This window comes from Sitophilus oryzae, unplaced genomic scaffold, assembly GCF_002938485.1.
Source record: "Sitophilus oryzae breed Bouriz unplaced genomic scaffold, Soryzae_2.0 scaffold_1443_pilon_pilon, whole genome shotgun sequence".
NCBI classification, from domain to species: Eukaryota; Metazoa; Arthropoda; class Insecta; order Coleoptera; family Curculionidae; genus Sitophilus; species Sitophilus oryzae.
Window position 1 is genome coordinate 1525337 of NW_022146108.1, and position 12581 is coordinate 1537917.

Here is a 12581-nt window from a genome sequence, read left to right on the forward strand (position 1 = left end):
ATCTCTTTGTAGTTTCTACGGTTTTACTCTATTTTTATTGCTTCGGGCTTTTATTTATTTTTCTCAGTTCGATGGGTTCTCATATGTTCCTCGCTACATCTCGTCTCTTTTTCTTTGCTGCATTTTTTATTATTCGAAAATACTGCTATATTTTATTTTTGTTTGTTTTTTGCTTTATATGTCAAATAAAAGTTGTACCTTAATAAATTTTTTTTCAGATATATCTTCTGGATATATGACCACCAAAACATTCTTTTCTGTGAGTCCTTTGAATAAGAAGACTAAGGAAGGAGCATATCAAAAATCTTAGGTACACTGCGATGGGCCTCAAATATGGCCGACTTAATTCCGGTTTATCGTTCTAATTTTATTTAAAAAATGTAAAACTATGATGTAGGGTAGACGTGGGGTAGACTCAATAATTTGTTGTTTTATTTTACGTTGTGAATAAATGTTGGTAGTTATTAAAATTGTTATAAAAATATATAATTCTAATAAAAATATATTAGTTATAATAAGTGTTTATTAACACAAACATCCGATACGCTACTGAAGCAGGTAAGTCAAATTAACGTATCTAAATTCTTTGACATCTAATCTTTGACAAGTAATAAATAAAAGCTGAAATGCAAGAAAAATATATAATTTAGTTAATTTAAGTGAATTTCATAAATGATCGGTTTACTACACGTATGTATATTATATAGTCACTTACTAACGAAAAGTTGTTCCCATTATTTCACTCAATTTTTGCCGAGATCTACCGCACGCTACACAACCAACTATTTTAGAGTCTTTTTCGATAAATCGCGATAGTGTCACTGTTAATTTAAATTCTGCCACAATTTCCATCTAGATTTACTACCTTTATACAACTATCAGTAGTAGAATAAATAATAAATAACATAAAATAAGGTCCGTAAAGACTGACAAATCCACAAAATTTCAAATCAAATTCAAATGTGTCAAATGAGTCGTCAAACAGAACTGTCAAGGATCCCCACCCTAGAGTGCTTTTTCCCGCCCACCATGCATGAATATATGGATAGCATTATGCTCCTTCCTTAGTCTTCTTATTCAAAGTGTGAGTCTTATATTGCCATTTTATTATTACTGATTGTACCGGATGACCCATTTTCGGGTGTTTACAGGGTTTCTTGTTTATGACTAGAGATACAAAGATACATTTTTATGAAACTAAATAGTCCGGTTGAGCTACCAAAATACGTGTGTTTTTAGAAGGGGACCTTTTTTATGATTCTAAATCATTTTTAAGGTGTTAACATTGAAATTAAGCGTGGAAGTCACTTCGAAAATTTTAGCATTTGGTCGCTACATTAAATTTTAATACTAATAGCTCCCGTATATAGCCTGTAACGCCTTGGAAGTAGCAAGGTACAGCTTGCTATGCTAGAGCCGTTCGGTATACAAGAAATATGTGGCTAGCACTACGCTTCAGCCGCTTATTATTTACCTCAGGATTGTGAATCCCAAGTACTCATTTAAGGCTGAGTCGACCTAGGTACCCAAACTATTTTTATTTTATTAAAAATAGTCGGCTGACGAAATGCCGGCTGTAGGATTCGAACCCACAACCTTTAGATTGGTAGACGAGAGCTGTACCTCTACGCCACCGGGCACACTTACATTAAATTATACCAGCATGAAACGGTAAGTTAGCTAAACGGCCAGGGAGGCCTCTACTGATAGATCTAGTGGAGCACTATATTCGCTTCTTTTAAACTGAGTTTTGAAAACGCATAGTTCCCGAGATGTTTAATTTGAAAGTTTTTAATAAATTTAACTAATCAGTCTGCATCATCCACGCCCAAAAATCTTTTAAATCGGAATATAAGTGAAAAAAGCTCGATTTTGGACGGGAAATTTTTTGGAAATTTTTTAAACACAGTTTAAATGGGACGATGGACGATTATAGGGATCCACTAGCTCTATCTGTAGAGGCCTCACCGGTTGTTTTTCACTACTTTTGCGTGTTTCACTACTTATATTTGCTTTTCTACGAGTCTTCATGCAAAATCTAAGAAAACGAAAAATAGGCCATGGGAGGGCCTATTTTTCGTCTATCCGACGGTGCATAAATGATTTCTTAGAATTGCAGGGTTTGGTAGATACCCTAAAAAAAGTTGAAAAAAAAACAAAATTTCCAAAAAAAATCCCGGCCAAAATTGAGCTTTTTTCACTTAATCCGATTTAAAAGATTTTTGTGCGTGGATCGATGCAGATTGATTACTTAAATTTTTTAGTATACACAGTTTGACAAAAACCTACATACAGGGTGAGAAAAAAAATAAAAACCGATTTTTTCATTTTCGGCAAGTTTTTTAAAATACAACATAATCTAAAATAAAAGGGGGAAAATAAAAAAGGGGTCAAATTGCATTTAGAATTCATACATTAACGTCTTCTAACCATACCAGGTGAGAAAAGTGGAATAAGTTAATAAATAAAAAAATCATTTTTTTTTCAAAGGGGTATAATATCCAGAAAATCAACAATTTTTTTGAGAGAAAACAACTTATTTTTATTTACACCTTTATTTTTTTTTCTGCCGGTATAATTTAACGTAGCGAGCAAATGCCAAAATTTGGTCAACTTCAACGTTAACACTTATTTAGTTATACACACTAATTATTTAGAACCTTAAAAAAGATACCCTAAAAAAACTCGCATGATTTAATATCTCAACCGGACTAAAATATGCTACACAAAGATTTGTTCTAGATTCTACCCCTTTTAGTTCCTGACATACAGGGTAAATTTGAAAAATTTTTGCATTTTTCAATCTCCGTAGTATCTCGGTTATCTTATAGCTTAGCGAAAAGGTGAAAAAATAAATGCCCCATAGAGGTTTTTGACGTAGAATTCAGTGGCGTAACTAGATTTTCGCTGGGAGCTGTCATTCTGGAAATATGACCCAAACTTATGATTTTTTAAATGGTATGCCCTGTATATTATTTTTTATTTTATTTATCTTGTTATGAACATATTATTATTATGAGCCAACTGGACGCCGTTTTTTTTTCGATCATACGGTATTTGCACCCTAACTTTTAATTTATTAAATATACTATTTTATTAAAATTAAGTAAGAATTTGAAAATACGTCAGTAGTAATATTATACTTGTGTAAAAAGCTTATGAAAAAAGGCGGGATTTGTAACAATAATGACAATAAAAAGCAAATATAAGTGGATAAGACGGATTTTTATACAGTAACGTAATTTGTATTGAATTGTATATAGGAACAGGCGACTTTTACTGCATTTTGGGATTATGTTTATTTGACGCCTCAAATATAATATGCTCTATCTATACTTATTTCCATAAACAACTTGTTTAAGTTAGGTAAACAAAACATTCAAATTTTGGCCAATATGAATAATTTTTCTATTAATTTTATAAGTTTGTGTGTATGTAAATAGTTTCCTAGTAATAATACTAAAATATTTATTTTATAATCGTAAAGTAAAAAATAAAAAAGTTTTGGTTCCGCCCGGGATCGAACCGGGGACCTTCTGCGTGTAAAGCAGACGTGATAACCGCTACACTACGGAACCAGTTGTTCGGTTTTCTCTTAGCTCGCAAATAAGCAGAATGACACCTAAATATTGAAAAATTAAAAACATATTTTAATTATTTATAATTTAACTTGATTTTATTATCGATTTTGGAGTTATTAGTATGGACATTAAAATCAACTATTTCTTGCAGGAGAATAAAGATATAACCGAGCCAACTGGATATAATGCAATTCGATTTCCTCTATGGCGAGATGCAGGAAGGAAGAAGGAAACGGACGGGAAGCGGAAGGATGGATATAAACCGGAAATAGTTCGGGCAGATCGAACCGGAACTAACTGGTTTTTGTTTTGACAAACGACGGTTTGATTTTGGAATTGAATAACAGGTACACATATTTTTTATTAGATATGTTTTGAAAATTACTTAGGTCACAACAAGGTTAAAACAATATTACAACTAGATCACAGTGTCTATAGCTAATATTCGGTGTATAGCTACCTATTTCTATGAAAAAAAAATAATACGTTTGTATAGATGGTATTAGAAAATTAATAAATATTAATGAAATGAAATAGATACCAACGTATAAAACGGTTTGGGATTAACTCTATAGTTTGGGACAATGCCAAAATAAAAGAATTAAATTAATAAAAGAACGAGAACTTTTTTCTAATCCATATCAAATGTAGTTTAATTAAATTTATTTTCATATGGATTTATTTTAGTTTTAATTCATTAAAATTAAGGGGGGAGGGTTTATAAAGAGAGTTAATAAATTTAGAAGCATATAATATCAAAACTTAAATTAACAATAATTATTGGGAACACTTTTTAAAAAAAGTCTGTAAAATATTTAGTTATATACTAGGTATTATCTTAGCAAGAGAATATCTTAATATTATTAATTTAAAAAGGCAACAATTTTCACTGATGAGTAGGTAACTATAGTTCATATCAAATAAACTCTTAATCACGTGATTAAGCTTGGCCGGCACAGCGTTGCTCTCTTTAACATATTTTCTTTTAATCCAAATATTTTAGGAGGCAAAAATAAATTAATTATAAATATATAAACAGTTATTACGAAAACAATTGAATACGTCAATCATCTCAATTTATGTCATATACTATATACAGGGTGTTTCAAAACAAATGCGAAAAACTTCAGGGAGGTGATTCCTTGTTCAAAATAAAGGGTAGTTTGTTTCATAAACGTTGGGTCAAAAGTCAACCATTAGGGAGATATCGCGGTACAAAGATGGCGGAAAAATAATGTTCTTATTTTTTATCTTGAAAACGAAAAGAGATAGACTAATGAAATTTTATGGAAGCATTACTGTTATGGAAACACACTTTCTGGTAATTTTTTCACTGTTTTAAAATGAGTGGAAGGGTTGAAATAAACTACCCTATCATTCTTGTTAACGAAATTTAAAGAAAAAATCTTATCAAACACATGCAATTAATTTGGATAGTTTAGTTTGTTTAGAAACTTTTTTATCTCTTGTATTTTTTTTATAAAACTCACCGATTTGAAATTAAAAAATAAAATGTAAAGCATTACATGTCAGGACTAAAAATATTTTTAGATTAAGAATCTAGTGATAATAATGATAATAATAATAATCTAGATAATAACGTATTGCAGTAGGGTAATGTCAAATAAAACAATATTAGAAACATCCTAAAAAGTGACAGCGACCGACTAGATTTTTCCTAAAAAAATTACAGCTGCCCACTAGATTCTTTATCTAAAAATGTTTTTTGTCCTGACATGTAATGCTTTACATTTTATTTTTGATTTCAAATCGGTGAGTTTTATCAAAAACACAAGAGATAAAAAGTTTCTAAATAAACTAAACTATCAAAATTATTTTTTTTTGCATGTGTTTGATAAGATTTTTTCTTTAAAATTCATTAACAAGAATGATAGGGGTAGTTTATTTCAACCCCTTCCACTCATTTTAAAAAGTGAAAAATTACCAGAAAGTGTGTTTTCATAACAGTAATGCTTCCGTAAAATTTCATTAGTCTATCTCTTTTCGTTTTCAAGATAAAAAATAAAAACATTATTTTTTCGCCATCTTTGTACCGCGATATCTCCCTAATGGTTGACTTTTGACCCAACGTTTATAAAGCAAACTACCCTTTATTTTGAACAAGGAACCCCCTGAAGTTTTTCGCATTTGTTTTGAAACGCCCTGTATATGTTGCATACCAAATCTCGTTTTTTTTACTGAAAAAATTAAAATGTTATAGGGGTGAGCCACTTTTGAGAAGCACCCGGCATAACACGTTACTTATTGTTAACCAATCAACTATGAAATTCGGTATTCGGTTCAAAGTAGGTTTATTAATTTTATTTATGCTCCCACTGGATGCATCCATATCTTGCTCGTTCGTTCCCATATCTCGTATTCCTTACCCGAAATACATTATTTAGTTTCCAACTGACCTCTCGTACCTCCGGGAATAAACAAACTTATCCAGAATCTAGTTAAACAAGGTTCCCGTTGTCGACGACGTACTGGAAATATCCAGGACGCAATCCGAAACAATTACGCTTTAACTCGGTTAACATTCGATAACCAGAAAATTTATAATCCTTCTTGATAACGGTCTATCGCGCGCCCAAATCCAATTTCCGATCCAGACGGAGTCGCGTCGATATTGTTCCGGGAATATGGCAACGGCTTTCAGCTATCGGGAATAAGAAGGATGCAGCGAATATTTGTCTGGAGATTATGGAACGGGAACGACGCAGTATAATAAATGGTTTCATAGAGCAAAAGCGATTGACTGAATTGAAAGGTCTAAATTATAGTATGATCGTTAAGTTAAACTAATAGGATAGAAGAATGGCATTGTTCTTTATTGCAAAACTTTCTGTACTAATCTACACTTTTACACTCAAATGTACTTTATTACCTTTCAACAAAAAGATCAAGGAATACTATTAGCCTTGTATAATATAAACAAGACTATTAGTTGGGCCGCACAACTGACAAATTGTTCATTCAGATTGAGAGAAAATATTAATTTTGTTTATGTTCCCACTGGATGGATGCATTGATATATTGGTGGAAATTTTATTTCGCTCTTAAAAATCAACCAAGGCATGTGTTGTCATGAGTCAAAAAGCAAAATGCTCAGGAGACATGGTTCCGATCGAAAAATAATGTTTTAGGAAAAGTTACTCACGAACTTATTGCACAAGGTGTTTTAAAGTTAAGGTAAAAAATCATCCTTCAATTAACCCTGTATAATAAGCCAAATACTAAAGTTTATAAAAAACTGAGTTTATAAATTAGAGTTAATAGATTTATATACAGTTTGCTAAAAAAGTCATGAAAATAGGGCTAAAAGTAATAAAAATATAATTTAAACTTAACGAAAAAAATTTCCGTTGTTTTTCTTTGCCTCTGAGTGTAGTAGAATTCGAAGCGCGTGTCATAAGAATTTGCAAAGGTTTATTAAAAACCACCGAAAATGCAGTAAAATTAGGATGATATTCATGGAGAAATTTTTGCAGAAGCTCAAGAAGCCACCACCCATTTACAGTTTGCGAAGTCTAGAGAACATTACAATTTTTTTAACTTTATTGTCATCATCGAGTATTATAGAAAGATCAAAAAACGCCCACGTATATGACCTCTAAACTAATTAATTTATTTTCCACGTCTGCCTTCCACATGGAGAATTAATTCCATTATGTCATCTGGATATTTCCGGTCTGTTGCAGATCCCTAGTCCTTTCTCTCTCGTCTCGTAATTGCCGTGCCAATATTATCCAGAAAGCTGGAATAAGCAGACCTTAGTAGCAGCGACAGCGGCAACGGCAAAACGCTTTGCATAAACGGGCTACGGCAACAGAGATCGGAATATCAACTGGATCTTGCCATCGTTTCCAGGCTTTGATCCAGTGTGTAGCACGTATTTTTTACAGGATGAATGCCTTTCATCATGCATTGATACTGCACAGTCTCATTATTGCTTCTGTTATAATCATTATTTAATACGTATAGAGATATTCATTCAATACATTCAAATAATAATTTATATAAAGGATATTATGTTAAAAAAAATTGTGTGTGCAAATTTTGGAATATACAGGATGTTTCAGAACTAAGATCCATACCAAAGTTATATTTTTTTATGGTACACCCGGTATTTTATTTCATTTTTGGATTATTCACCTAAAAAAGGCATTTATTATAAGGATTAAATATGTTTAAAATCTTTGGTTTTTGAGATATTTAAATATGCACGCTACAATAGAATATATTATTAACATCCTGTACACATTACTTTTCAGAATTAATTCTTGCGTTGACTTTAAAGATAGAGAAATAAACTTTACTGAAAATGTTATTGCTTCTTTAAATTTATACAGGAGTACCAAAAATTGCTGATCTATTTTATTGATTTATTTTATATGAAAACTTCGTTATTTCAAATGCAATACCCTGTATTTTTTTAAATAAATCGGAGCAGATTCAAATGCTCTTTCGAACTATATTAGGGTTTCCTATACCTATCTAGCTCAGATTTTGAATAAAAAGCGATTTTTAAATAAAATGGCAATCAAGATGGCTGGTGTCGCCATGGCAATTTTCTAGTGACAGTTAGTAACTATTTTCAAAATCGACATTTATGAACATTATTTTTTATAATTTAACAGTTTACTTAAATGTATCTACAATAGTTTAATAAGTAAGAATTCATTATTTATCAAGAAAAATAAAGCAGTATCTGCTGGCGGACCGAATGGATATGAAGACTTCAGGGGAAAAACGATCTAAGTCACATTTTCTTACTTTTGAGATAAATGATTTTGAAACTTTAAAGACTAAAGGAAAAGAAATAATAAAATGTAGCGAATCGTAAGAAGTTTTTATCAATAGTTATATGTATAGACATTAACTGATTAACAGACAAAACAAAGAAAAATAATTTGTAGCAAATTTTTTAGATAAAATAAAACTCGTATTCGCTTGGTTCAATAGAAAAGTGGTCCAAGTCCATATGGAATAATTCTGTATGTGGTTACTCCGAGGATTACTCGTGCTGGAATAAAGAGGAAAATATGTTTTTATTCTCATTTTTATTATTAATATTATTATTATATTTTCTTAATATTTTTTTATTTATTTCTTATTTTTATTATTATTTTTTTATTAATATTATTGGCATTAGATTATTTTTTACTTAGAAATGGCGATTTGTTTCTGATAAAATTAAACTACACTACTAGACAGTTCCCCTATGGTTCCACTAGAACCACATTTCCAGAATTTAATTTCTTTGAATTTAAAACTAGTGACACAATAGACATAATCAGACTTCTTTTCTTAGGCAGAAATAAAAGCAATATAGTTTAATTGATATTACTCACCATATCTGCATCGTTTAGATGAGCATTGTTTGACGCACAAGACAAATTTGTGTAGAAGTCTTGCAGAGATTCATCTACGAACTTTTTCAAAAATTGTAACTGCTCATACTTGAGTTTGGGCAAAGGAATTAGGTCAGCATAAAGTTGTTGTGGTGCTGAATATATAGCTATTTTATTCGTTTTGTATGCGTTGATATGTTTACAAACATGAAATATGGACTTGGATTTGTCTTCCGTGAATTCACGTGGACTTAGATCGCTTTTCCAAAGTATTAATGTTTTAATCGCGGATTTTAGTAAACTTAGATCATTATTTCAGTGTTACATTATTCCTATTTTGGAACGGATACTTGATGGGCATAAGATGGCAGTGTTATCCCAATTTCCATTTTTTTGGACTTAGTCCGTTTTTCCCGTGTAGTCTTCATATGTTACTAGTGATTTTATTTTGTGAGGAAAATTGCTTCTTGGCCTCAAGGGCTTATACTTGCCAAATTATAGGTTATAATTTTGTGTCAACTTATGTCAAATATCTGCGTTTTGGAAGATGATGCATTTTGATTTGTGTTGTTACGTGTGTTTTGTGTCGTTTGAAGTCAAGTGGAGGAAAAATCGAGGGAAAATTAAATGTAGACCCAGAGCACAGTTTATAGTGCTCTGGGTATACTCGCTGCCCAGGCAGAAAGAATGAAATGAAGAAAATTTTATACACCAATAAAGTTACTATCAATAGAGTTTGTATAATATTTCGTCGTAGAGAACTGCATCTCGTATATGGTACAAAGGATCGTACTAAACATATACTCAAAAACTGGAGTAGCTGTAAAATATCGACATCACACGATAGATAAATAATGGATTTTAGTACTGCAGAAAAATAATGTCAAAAGGAAAAACGAAAAAATTGCATTTTTTCAGTTTTATACAGTTTTTTTTCAGAATATTTTGAAGTAATCACTTATCAGTCAAATTTTAAATATATTAATTGTTGTACCAACTTATTTCTTTGTAAAATAAAATAAACTACTTTGAAATTAAAATGACAGACACATCTATCACTGTCAAGGATCTTGTCGTTGGACAGACTATAACAACCTTCAAGCTAGCACTTACTACGTTCAAAGAAACAGTATTACTCTTTGGTTGCATATATCCTAAAACAACCAAAAAACTCGCTACGTACGAACATTCTATCTAATTAATTTGTTTTCCGCGTTTGTCTCCCACATGGAGAATTAATTCCATTATGTCGCTGGGGCGTTTCCGGGCCGTTGCACGTCTCCATTTCTTCCTGCTTCCTTCGTAATTGCAGCGTGCCAATATTATCCAGAAAGCTGGAATAAGCAGACTATCGCAGTAGCGCTTTGCATAAACGCTGCGGGAAAAGGGATATCAACTGGATGCTGTTCCCGTTTCCAGACGTAGTCGATCCGCGCGCCGTCTGGAAACGGGGTCTTCTTCTTCCAGACGAATGCGTCTCGTCACGGCTCGACGCTGTAGAACTTTATTGTCTCCGTAATAATGTCTAATTAATACTTAAATTAGTAACATAAGCTTCAATTCTACACTGAAAAAAATAATTTGTGAATTTAATCATAATATTAATGGATATTTCTTGCCACAGATTATTATAGTAAATTTACCATCCGTTCTTTAGTTTTACAACTCGTTTGTAAAATCGCTGTATAGCTAATTTGTGGCATGTATGTAAGATACAGGGTGAGTTTCCTACGATGTTCTCTATGGGTATCTCGGTTTTGTGGGGTCATAAATATGCGTCTTTCAGATTTTTAAAAAAGTTCATGGCTTACTAGATATTTCGAAAAAAAAAAATCGGCTCTTTTAAAAATTGTCCCTAATTCCATTATAAGCTATTTTAGACAAAAAGTTTTTTCAGATAAAAGTTGTAGATAATCACATCCTTAATGAGATTGTGTCCTCCGTTTTTTTCTAAAACCTGTCATTTTTGACACATGATACAAATATATGTTTTTTTAAATGGAAACCATAGTTGGCCATGACTTCATAAAAAGCGCAATTTTTTAAGCTTTTTAGCGATATAAGCTATAATATGTTTTCTTCGAAAAATTACTGAGTTATAGCCAATTCCTATCATTTTTAAACAATTTCACTTAGCCATAGAAACAAGTTCAATCGCCGTTGCTCTCAGAAATGTGTAGCTGTCACATCCAAACTTTGCAAATTAAAATAAACAAAAATTGTAAATATGAATTTTTCAAATGAAGAAAAGCGTGTAGATACTCGCGCATCAATAGAGTGGTTCCAACATGACTTTCATTATAACCACCTCCCCCCCCCCCTAAATAAAAGAAATGTTAAAAATTATTTATATCATAATTATGCAAGCACAGGGATAGGTGGACCAATTGCATGGGCCTCCTCGATCACCTGACCTATCCATTTTAGATGTTTTATGCGGTATGGTTAACAATAAGGTTTACAAAAGAACTTATGAATTAAGAGAGGCACTCGAAGTGGCGGTACGAGAGAAGTTTAATTAATTCGACCGGTCCTTCTGTGAGAATAGGTAGTAATTCAGTTTTATAAAGATGCAACTCAAAACAATAGCGGACTTTTTGAACATTTTCTAAAATAACTTAAAGTGTATGTAGTGATATTATTATTTTAAGTTTTAGTTTGTGTAAGTAAATTGTAAAGAACCGTTTAGTAATATATTCTGACTTTTAATAAGTTATTAAGCTTGATTTTCATGCATCCGTTATACGTTGATACGATGGTCCAACGATGCTCTGATTGGCCATAGCGTTTTCGCGCCACTTTTCATCGTAAATATTTTACTTCAGCCCGTCAACGGACCCGTTCATACGATAATGGACGTTTTCACACTTTTTTGACATATTTAATCCATAGATAAAAGAAAATAATCTTCTATTAAGATAGATATGAAACATAATAGTAAAATTTTGGGTCAAAGCGCCCCTCCGTGTTCTTAGTAGAGACTACGTTTAACCCAGCGCCTTCGCCTTTTCTGCTGTAAATATTTTTTATGTTTATATTTGATTTCAAAGGATTTAGTTTTAAAGTTACATTGATATATTAGTATATCAAAGTAACTTTAATAAAACTAAAGAATATATATATTTTACAGTTTATTAAATATAAATTTTGACTACAAGGTAGAAAGTAAATCACAATATTTGATAAAACCTATAAGTATACCATTTTTACAGTTAATAAATAATAAAACTATTTCTGACTATGATATTTAAAATTTAGATAGACAGAATATTAAACAACATACCGGGTATTTGCAGACGCAGGCCCAAATTCAATAAAAACCAAAATTTTTCCTGCGAAAATCGGGCTTTTTTCACAGAAAAGATATTTTTTGATTTATCAACAATCATTGTCAAGTTGACAATATACAGGGTGTTTCCTAATTAGTCTAAAAAATTGTGGTGTGATTCCTCATCTGTTCTTAAAATAATTTTTATATAACCATTGGGTCTAAAGTACTTCCTTTCTGATCTACAGGGTGTTAAAAATTAAAAAAAAATCGATATTTTGCTTAACATAAATAGTACACTACTGCTTTTTTAAAGAAAATATATTTTTTTTCTTGACTGGCCATCCTTTTTCAACAAAATTGATCTTTTGAGTT

General features: G+C 31.4%; 1 protein-coding gene and 1 non-coding gene across 2 annotated transcripts in view; one reads left to right on the top strand and one right to left on the bottom strand.

The window, feature by feature from the left end:
- Nucleotides 1–3505: 3505 nt before the first annotated feature.
- Nucleotides 3506–3578, bottom strand: Trnav-uac. The gene has a single exon. It is a non-coding gene; the product is annotated as a tRNA-Val (tRNA).
- A 230-nt stretch (nucleotides 3579–3808) lies between these two features.
- Nucleotides 3809–12581, top strand: part of LOC115877283 (ionotropic receptor 75a-like) — a 49853-nt gene continuing 41080 nt past the window's right edge. Inside the window, exon 1 of the mRNA XM_030893419.1 lies at nucleotides 3809–3928. The gene's annotated coding sequence lies outside the window, so the exon portion shown is untranslated. The remainder of the gene's footprint in view (nucleotides 3929–12581) is intronic.